The following is an 18,498-nucleotide window of genomic DNA, read 5'->3' on the forward strand; positions in this document are numbered from 1 at the left end:
TCATTTAGATGCTTTGCATTATTTTCATTACATTTAAGCCCATTTTCATTACTGTAATGCCTCCAGCAGATTGTAATGACGGAGAAGAGGCAGTCGAATCCATCTGCAGCACTTTATTCAAACAGGTAATAAAACAAGGAATCACTGACATGAAACAAATGCACACGTTTCAGCATGTAGCGTGGCAAAACAAGACTTCGCAATGAACATAGAACTGAGCAGTCCAGATAAAGGGTAGGTAACGATTAACAGGTGGGAGTGATGAGACTGAATGGAGAAACCAGGCAGGGATGGAACCTAATGATAGCAGAGGGGAATGATGGGAAGTGCAGTTCTAGAACTCAGGTGACAAGGAGCGTGTGAGATCGGGGAGAGGTGAAGGCGCGCGCTCAGTGACAGAGCCCCCCTCCTGCGAGCGGCTCCGGAAGCGAGGACCTGGACGACGAGGTCTTCCACGGGGTCTTGGAGCTGGACGGTCTGGGTGAGTGTGATGGTAAGTGTTAAGCAGAGCAGGGTCCAGGACGTCCTGAGACCTGACCCAGGAACGTTCCTCGGGGCCATACCCCTCCCAGTCAATCAAATATTGCAGTGCCCCGCCGCGGCGTCTGGAGTCCAGGATCTCTCGTACCCGGTACGCCTCCTCGCCTCCGACCTCAATGGGGGGAGCCTGCACGTGACCGACCTCCTCCTGGACCTCCTCTCTCCTGGGAGCAGCAGCGGGTCTGAAAAGAGACATATAAAAGGTGGGTGAGATTCTATAATGTGCTGGGAGTTCCAGCCGAAACGAGACCGGAGTGATCTGCCGAAGAATCTTGAAGGGCCCGATGAAGCGAGGGGATAGCTTCTTGCTTGGGAGCCTCAAACGCAGATCACGGGTGGAAAGCCACACCCACTGACCAGGCCGATACCGGGGACCCTCACGCCTCCTTCGATCCGCATGCAGCTGATAGTGACGGATGGCACGTCGCAGATGGACATGAGCGGCATTCCAAGTGGCCTCGCTGCGTTGCAGCCACGCATCCACCGCAGGGAGGTCTGACGGTTCTCCTGCCCACGGGAAGAGGGGAGGTTGAAAACCTAAAACACACTGGAAGGGTGTTAGACCAGTGGCAGGCTTTACCAGGGAATTTTGGGCGTACTCCGCCCAGACCAGGAAGCGGCTCCAGTCCTGTTGGTTCTCGTGACAGTACGTCCGCAGAAAGCGAATGAGGTCCTGGTTCAACCGTTCAACCTGACCGTTGGCCTGCGGATGGTATCCCGAGGTGAGGCTGACATTGATGCTGAGTTTGGAGCAGAGTTCTCTCCAAATGCGGGAAGTGAACTGGGGACCACGGTCGGAGACGATGTCCTCGGGGAGACCAAAAAGACGAAATACGTGGTTGAGAAGCACCTCCGCAGTCTGCATGGCAGTGGGCAGACCCTTCAGGGGGATAAAACGACAGGATTTGGAGAAGCGATCCACGACTGACAGAACTGTGGTAAATCCCTGAGACAGAGGCAAATCAGTTACGAAATCCACAGCGATATGAGACCATGGGCGTTGAGGCACTGGCAATGGCCGTAAGAGACCGGCAGGTTTAAGGTGGGAAGATTTGACAGTGTTACAGATGGAACATTGGTGAATGAATTTGATAACATCAGCCCGGAGGGTGGACCACCAGAAGCGGTTGGAGACTAGCTGTACTGTAGCAGAGATACCTGGATGTCCAGCGCTGAGTGTGCTGTGAACCCATTGAAGCACCCGATCACGGAGTTCGAGAGGCACGAAAAGGCGATTCTCTGGACATTCCGGCGGAATAGGAAGAGCTTGTTGTGCCTCGGTAACCTCCGAGATGATGTCCCACTGCACTGGAGCAACGATCAGAGTGGAGGAAAGGATGGGTTCTGGCTTGGAAATCTCATTGAACTCCTCGAACTGACGAGACAGAGCATCGGCCTTCCCGTTCTTGGACCCAGGTCTGTACGTGATCCTGAAATTAAATCGAGAGAAGAACAGTGACCAGCGAGCCTGACGAGCATTCAAACGCTTGGCGGACCTGATATATTCAAGATTTCTGTGGTCAGTGAGGACGGTGAAAGGCTGACGTGCACCCTCCAGCCAGTGCCTCCACTCCTCCAAGGCTGCTTTCATGGCCAGAAGCTCTCGGTCGCCCACATCATAATTGCGCTCCGCCGAATTAAGCTTGCGGGAGAAAAAAGCACAGGGAAACATTTTAGCGGGGTTACCGTGGCGTTGAGACAGGATTGCACCAACTCCAGTGCTTGAAGCGTCAACCTCCACGATAAACTCGCTCTCCGGGTTAGGATGATGGAGAATGGGTGCGGACGTGAACCTCTCTTTCAGCCGGGAAAACGCTGAAGTGCGTTCGGAAGACCACCGGAAGCGCTTCCCCCCCCCCTGGAGAAGAGATGTTAGAGGAGCCACAATGAGACTGAAATTACGTATAAACCTACGATAAAAATTGGCAAAGCCCAGGAATCGCTGTAATTCTTTCACAGAGGAAGGTTGAGGCCAGTCCACCACAGCTTTGACCTTGCTGTCATCCATGAGAACCCCCTCGGCACTGATGATATATCCTAGGAAGGCGATCCGGGTCTGATGAAATTCGCACTTCTGAGTCTTGGCGTATAACTGGTTCTCAATTAGGCGTTTGAGGACTGCACGCACATCCTGGACGTGTGCTTCGAGGGTCTCTGAAAAAATCAAGATGTCGTCAATATAAACAATAACTTTCTGATTCAGCATGTCACGAAAGATCTCATTAACAAACGACTGGAACACAGAAGGACTATTGGACAGCCCGAATGGCATAACCCGATACTCATAGTGCCCTGTGGTCGTAGAAAAGGCCGTCTTCCACTCATCACCCCTCCGTATGCGAATGAGGTTGTAAGCGTTCCTCAAATCCAGCTTGGTGAAGTAACGGGCTGAGCGAAGCATCTCCAGGGCTGCAGGGACTAAAGGCAGAGGATAACGATACTTCACGGTTACCTCATTAAGACCTCGGAAATCAATGCAGGGCCGGAGACTCCCATCCTTCTTAACGAAGAAAAATCCAGCGGACGCGGGGGATGTGGAAGTGGTGATGAAACCCTTAGCAAGTTGCTCCTCGATATACGAATTCATAGCCTCAGTCTCCGGTTGCGAAAGTGGATACACACGGCCGTGCGGGGGAACGGCTCCGGGTAGCAGTTCAATAGCGCAGTCACTGGCCCGGTGCGGGGGTAGAAGTGAAGCCTCTCTCTCGCTGAATGCCAGGGCAAGATCATGGTAGTCCGCAGGAACTCCTTGCAAGTTCAACTTCTCAGAGGGACTGGGGCTTGATTCAGGACCATGGAGAGCAGGCAAGCAGTGGACCTGACAGAAAGGAGACCATTGAGTAATTCTCCTCTCAGTCCAGGAAATTAGAGGGTTGTGTCTCTCCAGCCAGGGCAATCCCAAAATTACTGGATGATGAGGTGAACTGATGGTATACAACTGAATTCTCTCCGTGTGATGAGACCCGAAGCTGAGAGTAAGTGGTTGCGTGATGTAATGTACCTCCCCTGTCCCCAGGGGGCGTCCATCCAGGGCTGCCACTGCCACACGAGACTCACAAGGGATGAGAGAGAGATGATTAGACAAGGCAAAATCCAGATCGACAAAATTCCCAGCGGCACCAGAGTCAATTAAAGCCCTTGTCTCACAAATACTTCCATTAAAACTAAAGGAAATTTCGAGACTGAGAGAGTTAGAGTTAGGAGGATTAATCGACGAACTCACCGCAGAAGTATCTCTGGATCTGGATCTCACCGGACAAGAAGCTCTCAGATGACCGGCTTGGGCACAGTACAGGCACAATTTATTCCGCCGCCTCCTCTCACGTTCCTCCGTAGAGAGACGTGTGAAGCCGACCTGCATGGGCTCGAAATCTGAGCTGGCTGGTGGATTAGTGAAGAGACTGGGCGAGAGAGGTGCGCGTCGAGAGCGGATGAGATTGTCGAGGCGAATGGCGAGCTCCATAAGTTCTCCGAGGGTCCTTCCATCGTCGCGACAAGCCAATTCCCCTTGCAGCGCAGAATTCAAACCCTTTCGGTACAGCAACTTAAGTGGTTCCTCCGTCCAACCCGTCTGAGCTGCCAGGGTGCGGAATGAAAGCGTGTAGTCAGCCGCAGTAGAACTCCCTTGACTTAATGCGAGAAGTAGCTCTCCTGGCTCCTTACCGCCCGCGGGATGTTCAAACACCTCTCTGAATTGAGACAGAAACACGTTATAAGAGGGAAATGTGTGCTGACCTCCTGACCAGAGAGCAGTCGCCCACTCCAACGCCCTCCCGGTGAGTAGAGAGCAGATAAATGAGACGCGGGACGCATCAGTGGGATAAAGCTGGGGTTGTTGGTTGATAAATAGGTCGCACTGCAACAGAAATCCTCTACAGGCAGCAGGTGAGCCATTAAACTTCTCAGGGAAAGATAATTTTGGGTTGCTTGAAGTCGTACTCACGCTTGATGTTAAGGGAGCCGCAGCTGCGGGAGCTTGAGCTTGATTAGCGACCGCGTTCTGTTGAGAGAGGGTTTGCACGGACTTCACAAGCTCTTCAGTGAGGTTAGTTAACTTGACCAGCTGTTGTTGGTGTGTGATTAACACAGATGCCTGGGATGAAACCTCGGAAGCCAGACGCTGGAAGTCTGCTGGATCCTGTGTTGGCGAAGTCTTCTGTAATGACGGAGAAGAGGCAGTCGAATCCATCTGCAGCACTTTATTCAAACAGGTAATAAAACAAGGAATCACTGACATGAAACAAATGCACACGTTTCAGCATGTAGCGTGGCAAAACAAGACTTTGCAATGAACATAGAACTGAGCAGTCCAGATAAAGGGTAGGTAACGATTAACAGGTGGGAGTGATGAGACTGAATGGAGAAACCAGGCAGGGATGGAACCTAATGATAGCAGAGGGGAATGATGGGAAGTGCAGTTCTAGAACTCAGGTGACAAGGAGCGTGTGAGATCGGGGAGAGGTGAAGGCGCGCGCTCAGTGACAGCCGCGTGCTCCGTGACACAGATGTTAATTTTTAACTTATTAAAATCTCATTATTGCAGATAATGATTCTCATTTGAGTCTCGTTTTTCAGTAAATTTTAAGTAATATAATTAAATTCAAGAACTACTACAATGATTTTTTTACCATTACAGTAACGATAATTTTGGCGGAAAACATGCTTAATTGTGCACTTACTCTTCCGGTCAAAAGCTTGGAAACATTAAGGTTTTTGAAAGTAGTCTCCCCAATGCTACATTTATTTAATAAAAATACATTAAAAACAGTAAAATTGTAAAATATTAGCCTACTACAATTTTAAACACCATTTACTATTGTAATATATTGTAAAATGTAATTTATTCCTGTGATGCAAAGCAGAATTTTCAGCATCATTACTCCAGTCTTCAGTGTCATTTCTTCTTATTATTAATGTTAAACACAGTTGTGCGGATTAATATTTTTGTGGAAAATGTGATTTAAAAAAAAAGTTTTTCCAGGATTTTTTTTTGTTCTTCCAGGATTCTTTGATGAATAGAAAGTTAAAAAGAACAGCATTTATTATATATATATATATATATATATATATATATATATATATATTGTAATATTGGTTAATTTCATAAATGTCTTTACTGTATTTTTTTATCAATTTAATGTGCCTTGCTAAATAAAAGTATTCATTAATTTTTCTTCTTCTTTAAAATCTTTACTACCCTAAACTTTTGAATGCCAGTGTATCATGACCCCCCACCCCTCAAAAAAGTAAAAAAATACAAATAAATAAATAAATACTGTTATTTTAAAAAGCAGCTAAAATGGTATTCAACATTGATAAGAAGAAATTAACTTAGAATGATTTCTGAAGGATCATGTGAAACTGAAGGGTAATGATGTTGCAAATCCATGCTTTGATCACAGGAATTTTAAAATATATTACAACAGAAACCAGTTAATTTAAATTGTAATAATATTTCACAGTTTTACTGTTTTTACTGTATTTTTGATCAAATAAATGCAGCCTTGGTGAACAGAAGCGACCTTCTAATGTGTGGTTATGATCACTAGTAGATGATAAATTACATGCTTCACAACGTTGTCGTGTTTTATTATTGGACTCTCTTCATTTTTAGCTCTCATAATTTATTATGAGTAGACACTTAATTGTAGCAAGTAGAGAAACATGTGTTTTTATAATGAGTTAAGAGGAGTAATTATAACCCTTCAGGTCTTTAGAGAACATTACCGCTCAACACAAAGAGCAGAAGGTTCTCCGATTGTCTCATTAAACCTCTCTTCTCTGAATCATTTAATTTTCAGATCTCGAGCCTCCTGCTCATTAAGCTTTCTAGTGGATATTATATAGACCTGCATTATGTGCACAGATTCTGAGCTCTTTATCTTTATGCTGAACCAGTCAGAAACACACATTACGATTGTTTTTTTTTTTTTGCATTGTGACATTTTCATGAAGGCACTCGTGTATATAAAATTTAATTAACTAGAACTTAAATTATCATCTATTTAATGGTCTGTTAAGAAATCTATAATGTAACTGATGTTCTTAATAAAAGTTATGATGAAGTGTTACGGTAAAATGATACTTCACAGCCGCAGGTTCTCGAGTCTTGTTGGATTTAATGACAAACAAACTGGACGAAATTTCATTAACTCAAACTGGATGCTAATTTGGGTTAATGTTCTTAATTGTCATGAATATAAATCACAATACAAAATTCACAAAGCAAAAAACAATATTTATTTTGGGGTGAAATATGACCTGGACAAGTATAGCATCGTGTATGCTATTGCAAAAAATAAAATAAAATAATAATTTATATATATATATATATATATATATATATACTGTATATATATGTGTGTGTTGTGTTTTATTTTATTTTAATTATTTTTTTCATTTTCATTGTTTCTTTCTTGATTTTGCATTTCTGTTCATAATTTCTTTGTATGCCGGCACAATTTGGCATGTTTCGTTGGGTCATCACAAATAAAACAATCGGCTCCAAGAACAACTACACAATATGCTTACAAAATCACTTTTTGAATAATATTTGAATAAAAGGTGAAGATGTCAATTTTCTAAGGCTGGACATCACTCCTGTCCACTACTGTATGTATCTATTTTGTGAAGTTTGAGTTTCATGTGTGCGAGGCACTCGATTTCTTATAGCAAAAATCCACATAATTTTCTGCTGATGCAACCAAGTCAGAAATGCATTGCAAATAAACTGCAAGTCTCATGCTGTCTAGAAGTCAGAGAAAAGGGATGTTAATGTTCATGTCTTGTCTGAAAACCCCCTCCAGCTGTTCTTTTCAACCACTTCAGCGTTATACTTGAGAAAGCTACTTGATTATGCAAATACTAGCTTTGTCAATATTTAATGTGATTGCATGAGTTTCACTGCGATCTGCAGCTCTTTGGACTGATTTACTGTACTTACAGCAAGTCATCTATTCACCTGACACTGACAGAGAGTTCAAGATGAAGCACATCCTACGTGAGCTCTCGGGAAAGCGTCGCCAGATACGCTTCAATATGTTATGCTGCTCAAGCCTTGTAAAAACATAAAAAAAGATCCACAAAAGAACATTTGAATCTAACGTTTGAAATGGTGGCCTTTGCAATAAAGACTTAAAACAATCCATCCTAATTTTGCATAAATGAACCGCTATCGATGATGACAGATGCATAATCATCACCCCTTGTCTCTATAGAAACTGTGTTCAATGATTAAATTGATTCCTTTCGCAGCGCATCCGAGACGTGCAGTTCAGTGCGTTTTATACTTTTGGAAGTGCAACCAAACCAGAGTAAGAAAAGGACCTCACTTTCCATTTTTGGCAACTTCTCTTGAGTTGTTACCTAGCTACTGCTAGAACTCAGGGTGTTACTAAAATTGATGACGCAAATGTACAGTACTTCAGTAAAATGTGATGTGGAAATAGCCAGGGGAGGGGGGGGGTGGGGGGGTGTCTTCAGATCATGCAATCAAAGCAGATGCGAAAGAGCCTATAAACTGGCTAAAAATAGTTTACAGATTATAATCAATAGACCATTTGGGAGTAGACGTCACGGTTACCTCACTGCACAATGGTGGCAAAATGGTTACAAATGGAGAAAAAAGGGTGAGAAATTGTCTTCTTGTGCCTTTAGATGTCTTCATTTTTATAGAATACCGTTGGCGAAGACGGCCTTTCAAGCTAAACACAGACGCATGGTTGCATTTATGATTTTATAACTCACAACTGCGAGTTTACATACCACAATTCTGAGAGAAAAAAGACAGTATTTCGAGATATAAACGCAATTATTAAGATTTTTTAATTCTGTGACAGAAACAAGTTTCCAAACTGCTACAGCAGAACTGTCACTTTCTGCCACAAAACGCTCTATAAATGCGAACATCAGGCAAAAGTTGAACGCATTAAACAGATCTCTGGAATTACTGATTCTGATTGGTCAATTGTAGCATTCTGGGGTCATATAGTTTTGTATTATGACTGTTTTGAATCACTCCACAATCTTTTAAATGTCACATTACAAAATAATTTCCTCGTTAAAGTTCTCCAGTATAGTCCCTTAAAACTCATCTTTGATCACCAAAATTACATATTTAAACTACTTTTCCTAGAAAAAAAAAAATTCATGCCTGTTTCATTCAATCAGCTGTTTTCTGTGTGAATATATAGTACAGTGTAATTTATTCCTGTGATCAAAGCTGAATTTTCAGCATCACCAGTGTCAGTGTCTTCAGTGTCAAATGATCCTTCACAAATCAGTATAATATGAGGATTTGATGCTCAAGAAATGTTTATTATTATTATCAATGTTGAAACAGTTGTTGGTCTGTCAGTTGTACAGTTTTTTTGTTTGTTTTAGGATTCTTTGATGAATAGGAAGTTCAAAAGACTTTTGTAACATTATAAATGTCTTTACTGTCACTTTCGATCTAATTAATTATTCCTTGATAAATAAAAGTATTGTTTTCTTTCCTCCAAAAAATAAAAATAAAATTCTCACTGACCCCAAACTTTTGAACGGTAGTGTATATATATTGTCCTTGCATTCTTTCTTGTGTGACACCTCTGAATGAAAGGCTCATTAGTATGCAGTCTGCTCAGGTTAGAACTGCCTAATTATTCATGAGGGGGTTGGGCCGTTCCGCCCATCCGCATATTGCCTTTGCAAACAAAAAAATGTTTTTCACAATTTAAAACAATCTATTGTTTTATGTGAATGATAAGGCAGAATGATTTTCAGATCAATTTGAAGCAAAAACTCTAGGCGATAACATCCACTAGTCAAAAGTCTTGTGGACAAATATTTAGTATGTTATTTGTGGCCTTATATTATAAACTTTATTTTTTAGTTTTTTCAATAACCACGCATAAACAATATTCTCTCAAAAATACAAACATGTACATACATGTTGCTCACATATTATGGTAGCCCTGTGTGTGCTATATAGAGTGTAATTTCACCTGTGCCATTAATATGTTTATAAGCAACTGAAAAAAGCACAAATGTCAGAGCATGCCAAAACATCTCAAGGACCCCGAAAACACCTCAGACCCCAGAGGGTTAAAATAGCTTGAATGTAATTCTAATAATGAGCCCCGCCTCTACTCACTCACTCCAGCTCAGAGATCCATTCGTTGACGATCACACGTTGACCTGAAGGTAGTTTGTGATGTCAGAAACACCAGCGATTTCAAACCGTGTTTTTGAGACTGTCTTTGGTTCACTGCAGTTTTAAGCAGAAAATACTCAGCAATGCTGTTGACATGAATTTACACATGGTTTGTCTTAAAGAATATCAAAAACACTACAGAGACAGACTGATCTCATGAAATGGCGTATGTATGACACGCCAATTCGTATTTCCATTTTTGGCGTGCTATCAACACGCATAATCGCTTTTCAGCGTGTTTATCAACGCCTTGACTTAACGTTACATTACTGTATATATATAAATATATTACCTACCCCAACCCCGTCCCTAAACCTACCCGTCACTGGGGTTAATACCATTTATGAGTCTTCCCCTACCATCCTAGGAAAAAAAATATCGCTCCCCAGATGTAGATATAGATTTTGCTTCATTTCGCTCGGACATTTAATGGCGTACACATACACGCAAAAGATGACGGTTCGTTTCGGCGTGGACACACACGCGGATAAGGACATACACGCGGATAAGGACATACACGCGGATAGCTCAAAATGCGTGTAGATAACACGCCACTTGACTTGAAAGTGGCGTGTATGTTTACGCAAAAGTCATGATGTCATGTTGACAGAGACAACAACATTAAAAGTTTGATTTACACCACAGGGGGACATTAATAGTTTATGTCTATTTATTTCCCAAGTACTGTAGATGTACAAAAATTACATATTCATCTATTTACTCACTGTATTTACTTAAAGTAAATGTGACAGATGCCATCAAATGGATGTGTAAAAGATTGTTTGTCTGCCTGAGAGTATTTTTTCATGATTGTGCGGATTCATTTATGCACCTGAATGTAATTGATTCATTCACAATCATTTGGAGTTTTCTATTTATACACCGAACAAACAAATAATACAGTAGTCAACAAGTCCTAAGACAAAAACGAGTATTGTTAAAAATTCATGTATAACTTTGATGAAAGGTTTTGATCCACTTCAAATGTTGACTACTGTTGTCAGGGTTCTGCCCTGGCAGCCTTGTCTGTGTTTTTGTGGTTTCATGTTTCTATGTTTGTCTTGTGTTTGAGCACATGGCTCTGTCTTGGTCTGTGTTTGCCATGTGCTCCTCATGTCCCGCCTCCTTGTTTCCTGTTACAACCCCTTGTTTAGTCCACGTCTTGTCCTTGTTTCACTAATTGTGCTCACCTGGGGCCTATACCATGAAGCCGGTTTAGGTGGCTAGCCAGCTATGTTTCAGCTTAGTTTCCGCCAACCCTGGGTTTTAGGTACTATGAAAGTAGCTCGGCTTTAATCGGTGTTCGTTGCCATGGTACCTTACGCTGCACGGCTAACCTGCTCCGGGGCAGGTTAAGTTCTGGATTCGAGATCTCAGACTGAAGTTTGACCAATCAGCTGTGAGCAAAGAAACATATAGGTGACGTAACTAATTCCCAGTGTTTGTTGCAATGGCTTTACATTTTCTTTCAAATCCTGTGGACATCTCAGCGCAAATTGTTAGACGAGCACATCGTAGAGAAAGAGTTTTTAGCCGGACAAAATCCCCTTGCCTTTTCTGATAGTGTATGAAAGATACAGATTTTCTGCGGAAGGAATATCTTATCTTTGCGAACTTCTTGAGCCGCACATAAATAATTGAACACATCAAATTCATGCACTTACTGTACCATAAATGGTATTGCTTTAGTTTTTTTGCAAGTGGTAGCCTACATACTTGCACGATCGGTGATGCACAGAATCTAGGGGAAAACACGATTTGTCGAACCATTCGCAAGGTGGTCCTCGCTCTGCAGGAGTACATTAATAGTTTAATAGTGTTCCCCAGACATTTATTGACCATGTCATAAGAGAGGGTTTTTATAAAATTGCCGGTAAAATATATTGATAGGGTGACATCACGTTTTTTTTTTTCTTTCAAAAAGCAAATTTCACAAATGTACTATATAATACAGTACATGTTAAGCATTATTTTAATCTTATGATAGGATTCCCTATAGAGTCATTGGAGCAATAGCCTGCACACATGTTGCAATCTCCACTTCTCTAGGAGAACATGAGGCAGATTATGTTAATAGAAAGTCTTTTCACAGCCTTAATGTTCAGGTAGAGATTATGTGAACATGTGAAATTATTATTTTCTGTGAGATAAATCTTTAAATTAATAGTAAAATTAACAGATAACAATCTACTTTCCGTGAGTATGTTGTGTCAGCGCTTTGAGGAAAGCTAGTTAAATTTGGTACAGTACAAAACACTGTTAATTTGAATTGGGACAGCAAAACCTACACAATAACCCTCATGTGTCAGTAAAACCATAGTAAAAGTTAGAGATGATCTTTGGCATCCTAAAGGCACGTTTCAACTGTCTTCGGCGCTTAAGAGTCACCAGAGTGGGCATCACAGATAGTGTCTGCATGTGCCATTCTGCACAATATAGCCACAAAGGAGCCAGAACCACCACAGAAAGCTTCTCCCCGATGAAACTGACCCGAACACACTTGACCACCCAGCTGGTGCAAATGTAGTTGCAATCACCATACAATATTACACTTAATAAAAGCACATTGAAACTGCAGATAGGTCTCAAACTGTTTTATTGGTTTTGTGGGAGAAAGAAAACAATAGAAAGTTGCATTAAAGGTGACCTATAGTTCAAAATTGAATTTACCTTGGTATAGTCAAATAACAAGAGTTCAGTGCATGGACATGACATAGAGTGAATCTCAAACTGGACTGTTTTCGCGTTCTCATTTAATTCACGTTTATGAAAAACACCCCTGAAAAACGGTCGGTTCTCCACACAATACCGACTGTGACGCAATAGTCGGGATCATTAATATGTACGCCTCCAAATATTTGCATAATGCCAGCCCTCAATGCCAGGCGGAACTGCGCAGCCGAAGCATGGCAGTTGCTCAGTGTGGATGTACACATGAACACAAAAGTATTTTTTAGTTCCTTCATCTGGGCCTCTGAAGAAACAATGGGTTAATTTTATTTTCTCTGGAAATTTCCAAACATTTCACCGACTGTTTCCTCAACTTGGGCCAATACAGAGCTGGCCTCGGATCGAGCTACCAAGCAACACTTTCTGATGTGTAATTGTTCAAGTTCAGACAGGTAATCTTTCTCTCAAAATCGTTCAATACTGTTTATGCATCAGTAAGTCAAGCCAGTGACTAAAATATCAGCTTCACATCGTTTCTTTTAGTAGGATGAAAATAATCGTATTTAAATTGTGAACAAATTATATACAGAAAGCGATCAAAGAACAATCTTTCCACACAGCGCGAGTTTATCTGGACACTTGCCAAACTCGTTATGAAATCAGTGTTACTGTGCACGTTAGTGCACAACGAAGCTCTTACTGTATTTACATCATCGTGTTTGCATTGGTGAAAGCCTTAGAGAGAGTGCAGAAACTGCTTTGCAATGATTAGATCTTCATTCTCGCGATCAACACACTGTCATCTGCTCAATGCTCATTACGGCAACATTTTATGTGATGGGAATAGATCTAAATACTTTAAAAACATCTCACGATTCGTTAATCTGGATAGCTGTTATAGTAAAAACGTATAATAGCAGTAGTAAAAGTATTCGGGAGAGAGTTTCACATGTAATGCGTTGCTATTTCATATGCAAGCATGTCAGCCAATCACAGCAGTGGCCGCGGTTCCACTGAATCCCACAGCCAATCACAGCAGTGGCCGCGGTTCCACTGAATCCCACAGCAGACACGCCCCTTCAAACAGAGTGTTCAAATCAGAGGCTAAAAGCAGGCTAGGAAAAATGCCATTTATTTCTAAATTATGATTATTTTTTATCTAAAAAACATACTAACATTATAAGGGTAACCCAGGAAACATTATAAAATAATAAAAAAAAACATTCTAGGGCACCTTTAATAAATATTCATGCTAAAGTGTTACTTGGTTAAATAAGTTCACATGCTGAGATCAGTTTAATCTAGCTGTTGCATTTATTTTTTAAATGTGGAGCCTCCTCAGCTCACAGTCAGGCTCCTTTAGTGTGCAGTCTAGCTCCATAGGCTCCTTTAGTGTGCAGTCTAGCTCTATAGGCTCCTTTAGTGTGCAGTCTAGCTCTATAGGCTCCTTTAGTGTGCAGTCTAGCTCTATAGGCTCCTTTAGTGTGCAGTCTAGCTCTATAGGCTCCTTTAGTGTGCAGTCTAGCTCTATAGGCTCCTTTAGTGTGCAGTCTAGCTCTATAGGCTCCTTTAGTGTGCAGTCTAGCTCTATAGGCTCCTTTAGTGTGCAGTCTAGCTCTATAGGCTCCTTTAGTGTGCAGTCTAGCTCTATAGGCTCCTTTAGTGGGCAGTCTAGCTCTATAGGCTCCTTTAGTGTGCAGTCTAGCTCTATAGGCTCCTTTAGTGGGCAGTCTAGCTCTATAGGCTCCTTTAGTGTGCAGTCTAGCTCCATAGGCTCCTTTAGTGTGCAGTCTAGCTCCATAGGCTCCTTTAGTGTGCAGTCTAGCTCCATAGGCTCCTTTAGTGTGCAGTCTAGCTCCATAGGCTCCTTTAGTGTGCAGTCTAGTTCCATAGGCTCCTTTAGTGTGCAGTCTAGCTCCATAGGCTCCTTTAGTGTGCAGTCTAGTTCCATAGGCTCCTTTAGTGTGCAGTCTAGTTCCATAGGCTCCTTTAGTGTGCAGTCTAGCCCCATAGGCTCCTTTAGTGTGCAGTCTAGCTCTATAGGCTCCTTTAGTGTGCAGTCTAGCTCCATAGGCTCCTTTAGTGTGCAGTCTAGCTCTATAGGCTCCTTTAGTGTGCAGTCTAGCTCCATAGGCTCCTTTAGTGTGCAGTCTAGCTCCATAGGCTCCTTTAGTGTGCAGTCTAGCCCCATAGGCTCCTTTAGTGTGCAGTCTAGCTCTATAGGCTCCTTTAGTGTGCAGTCTAGCTCTATAGGCTCCTTTAGTGTGCAGTCTAGCTCTATAGGCTCCTTTAGTGTGCAGTCTAGCTCCATAGGCTCCTTTTGTAAAGGGCCCTGACTGAGTCTGTTTCCACCTGAAACATAATTCCACCACAAACATGATTATTACAAGTTTTTGGGAGGCTAATCAACTCACAAAAAGTTCCTTGACAAACACCTGTTATATATGTCAAGGGTTTTAAATCCTTACCTTGTTCACATTTCTTTTGAAGCCTGTTGAGGTATAGGCTTCAGTTTCTGGGACAGGTTGTGAAAAATCCTACAATAAAAGAGATGTGTAACTTGGGCCAGTCCCTGTTTTATGCCACACATTCAAATGTTTGCCTTAATAAAAAGCCCAGTGCGTTCACCTCAGCAACTGTCCCAGAACACAGACAGAGTGTCTTCATCATTTCCTCCTCCCTGATAAATAAAAGTAGGCCAATATGTTTCTGGTGTTCTGTCTGCTGCATACTGACCTCTGTGTGGGAGACTGTGTGTGTGCTGGCTTCAACAGGGACACTGCATTTCCCTCTACTGCAGAACATACAGTCAGCCATATTTAAAACTTAAAATAGTAATGTATCGCACACGTACCCAGTGTTACTTGCTTAGAGGAGCCGGCACCAGGGTCAGATTGTACAGCACCTGTAATCCCATCCATAATCGGCCGTCCCTTATTCCTATCAGAGCCAACTCAGTGTATTCTGGAGGAGTGGCCCTCCACTGGTTTTCTGAATTTCACTCTTTTTTCGGTTTGCCTCAAACAAGTGTTAATAAAAAAATAAAAGGTTGTGTGTAAATACTTACTAGGCTACTTTGAATTATATTTTTATATTTTGTCTTTATCAGCTGCCAAGAACATTTGGAGTTGCATCTAAAAATCAATGAATATTAATCTTTATTAGTATATACATGCACTTTTTTATATATATTATAAAAATATAGGCTATATTTCACACACACATACATTCATAGCCTATACATCATTTTACATGAATAAAGAACGTATTTATTTAGCTTACACATTAACACAATCAGCAATCTTTCTCCAACAGTCTTCTCTTGCTTTGGCAGCAGAGACCGTATTGTTTCGAGCTTGTAATACATATTTAAATTCATCGTAATTCTGAATGATTATCTCTTGCTCCTCCGCGGAAAGAAAATATCGCTCTCGCTCTATCCATATCGAACGCGATTGGTTGTTCGGTGCCAACGTCACTTTGGTATGTGCACGCGCTCGTGGAGTAATCATAGCTTAAGATCAAAGCCTGAGTTGACAGAGAAAGTTGATGAGCTGCGTCATGGTACCAATAAAGCCTGATTGCATCGGTTTGGTTTTGTCAACTCAAAACTAATCCTGTAACTTCGAGTTTGTTCAGCTACCTTCATGGTACAGGCCCCTGATCCTCATGTGCTCTGATCCCTTTAGATTGTGCCTCTTTCCCTCATGTCTTTGCTGGTTCGTTTTGTATATGTACTTTGTGGTGTTTTCGGGTTTGTGATCTTGAAATTACCCTAGTGCTTACGTTGGTTTGTTATCATATTCCCAGTGTCAGATTATCCTTGTTGCTTTTTTGTTTTGCTTAGCTTTAGCACTTGTGCTTTATATCTAGTTTGAGTTCTCTTTTGTTTTAGAATTTTATTTTTAGTTATATTCTTAAGTTCTTATTTTCCTTGTCAAGTGGAAGTCTTGCTTCTCTTTAGTAGTGATGGGCAGATCGAGGCTTCGTGAAACTGAAACAGTTGAAGCAAATGTGCCGTATTGTGTCGAGGCTTCGAAACAATCCGACACCTGTCTCCATGGTGACCCCTAGTGGTCAGAACAGTGTAAATGCAACAAAAACCTGAGAACAGGGAACGAGACACTGCGTCGATGACGCTTTGGGGAATGAAATTAAATGAATAATAGTTAATAGTCTTATTGGCCTGTTTAGCTGAGCCATTCATAGAACTAACAAAACAAACCCTGACAATTGATAAAAGAACATATATACACTTGATAATCTTATTAAATGATTAGATAATTGCATTTGAAAGATTTTACTTTCAATAAAACATTTGCAATAGTTCCCTTTCGAAAGGGAACTCGCACTGCGTCGATGACGCTTTGGGGAACGCCTCACGCGTGACAGGTGTCTGAAATCACAATCAAATCACGGCAATCACATTGACCGGCGACAGGCCGTGAATCATTAGTGTGAATGATTAACGTGCGACCTGGTAGTATAAAAGGGCGCCTTGCAAACATGACAAATCACCTTATCGTCTGAAGGGACTGTTCGGTAGGCAAGCCCCAAGGCATGGCGAGGAGACGCAGTGTCTCGTTCCCTGTTCTCAGGGAACAGAGGTTACAGTCGTAACCTAGACGTTCCCTTTCGAAAGGGAACTCGCACTGCGTCGATGACGCTTTGGGGAACGATATACCAACGCCACCATGCTAAGGGGAGTGCATGCCAGGTGGCAGTGACAACTGTCAGAACCAGCAAATTCAAATGAAACGCTAGAACCACTCACCCTCAGGTCACACTGGGCTGTCATTGACAGCATTCCCTACAGTCATAGCCCAAGCTAAGCCTCGCAGGAAAACCTCCATACACATGGTTAAATGAAAGGCCTACCTGGACCTGCTCAGGGCCTGGAACCACAGCTTCCAATTAAAAGGGGTCCCTTCTAGGGAATGTGGCTAGGGAACCCGGAGGAACCCCAGCCAGTCACTATTCAGGGGAACGTACTCACCCCGAAATGCCACCAGGACGGCCTGACCCGGCATCAGATACATAGACACTTAGTCTGGCCACTTCCTGTCTGTCCGAAGACAGAGCCTCTGGACACTTGCCTTAGGTAAGGCATCCAACCCGAGGGACTGCGAAGCTGGCAGTGAACCACTCGGCCGGATCTCAGAGACGGGATATCCCGGAGAGTATGACTCAGCATAGTGCTTCCCAACCCTTGCCAGTGAGAGGAGATTCTCTACTCGATCCACGGATCTACCCAGTGTTTGTTTCAAAACACAGAGGAGGCCTGTGAAGGCCTAAGGACTGATCTAACGGGGAGGCCTCACGACAGGCCTACGACCGTCTGACCAGACTCAGGAGTCCGCGTGCTCATAGTGACCCTCGATGAGGGGAGCACATGGTCCGCCTGGTAGGCAAACCAGGCTGCTATAGACTAATGTCTAATTAAATAGTCTACAAATGTATAAAACTGATCAGAGATCAGGTAAAACCCACATACACTTGTTCAATGGTTCTCAGTGACTCCTCATGATTCATGGGTTGACAGAGATCATCGCCCCAATGGTGAACCATTGAAATTTCGAAGTGTTCCGAAGCGTTTCGAAACAGTTATGACGTAATGGAGCCTCGTTTACTGAAATCGCGTGACTCTGGCAGTTTGATACACACTACGAACAACTGATTCGGAACAAACGATTTGTAAAGGCTTGAAAGCTTCATGAAGCAGTGTTTTGAAATTGCCATCACTACTCTTTAGCTACTCCAGATTTTTATCTTAGATCTTAGTTTTTTTCATTAGTTTGCTTTTAATATATTTATTTCTTTACTTTTTGTTTGTATAGTCATTGATCTTATCAGTTTAGTTTTGGTTATCTTTATTGTAGCTTTATCTTCTCTGTCTTGTCTTGAGTCTCGTCTTGTGTGTTCCTGCCCTGTATCCTGAGTCCCCTGGCCACTGACTCTCAACTGCCTGGCAGCCTGACTGGTGCAGCTATCTAGCTCCTGTTTCAAGACTCTGGTTCTGTGCGCCCAGCTCGTTCTCATCCCAAGGTGTCATCCAACTGACGCTTTTGACCATGCGTCAACATGCCGACGCACAT

At 42.4% G+C, this 18,498-nt stretch overlaps 1 protein-coding gene across 2 annotated transcripts in view; it reads right to left on the minus strand.

Annotated features, from left to right (window-relative positions):
• The window catches only part of LOC130069841 (protein shisa-like-2A), a 64,758-nt gene that overhangs the window by 37,640 nt on the left and 8,620 nt on the right, over positions 1-18,498 (minus strand). The window lies entirely within an intron of this gene.

This window comes from Rhinichthys klamathensis, unplaced genomic scaffold (genome assembly GCF_029890125.1).
Source record: "Rhinichthys klamathensis goyatoka isolate OS25496 unplaced genomic scaffold, OSU_Roscu_1.1 h1tg000386l_1, whole genome shotgun sequence".
Classification (NCBI taxonomy): Eukaryota; Metazoa; Chordata; class Actinopteri; order Cypriniformes; family Leuciscidae; genus Rhinichthys; species Rhinichthys klamathensis.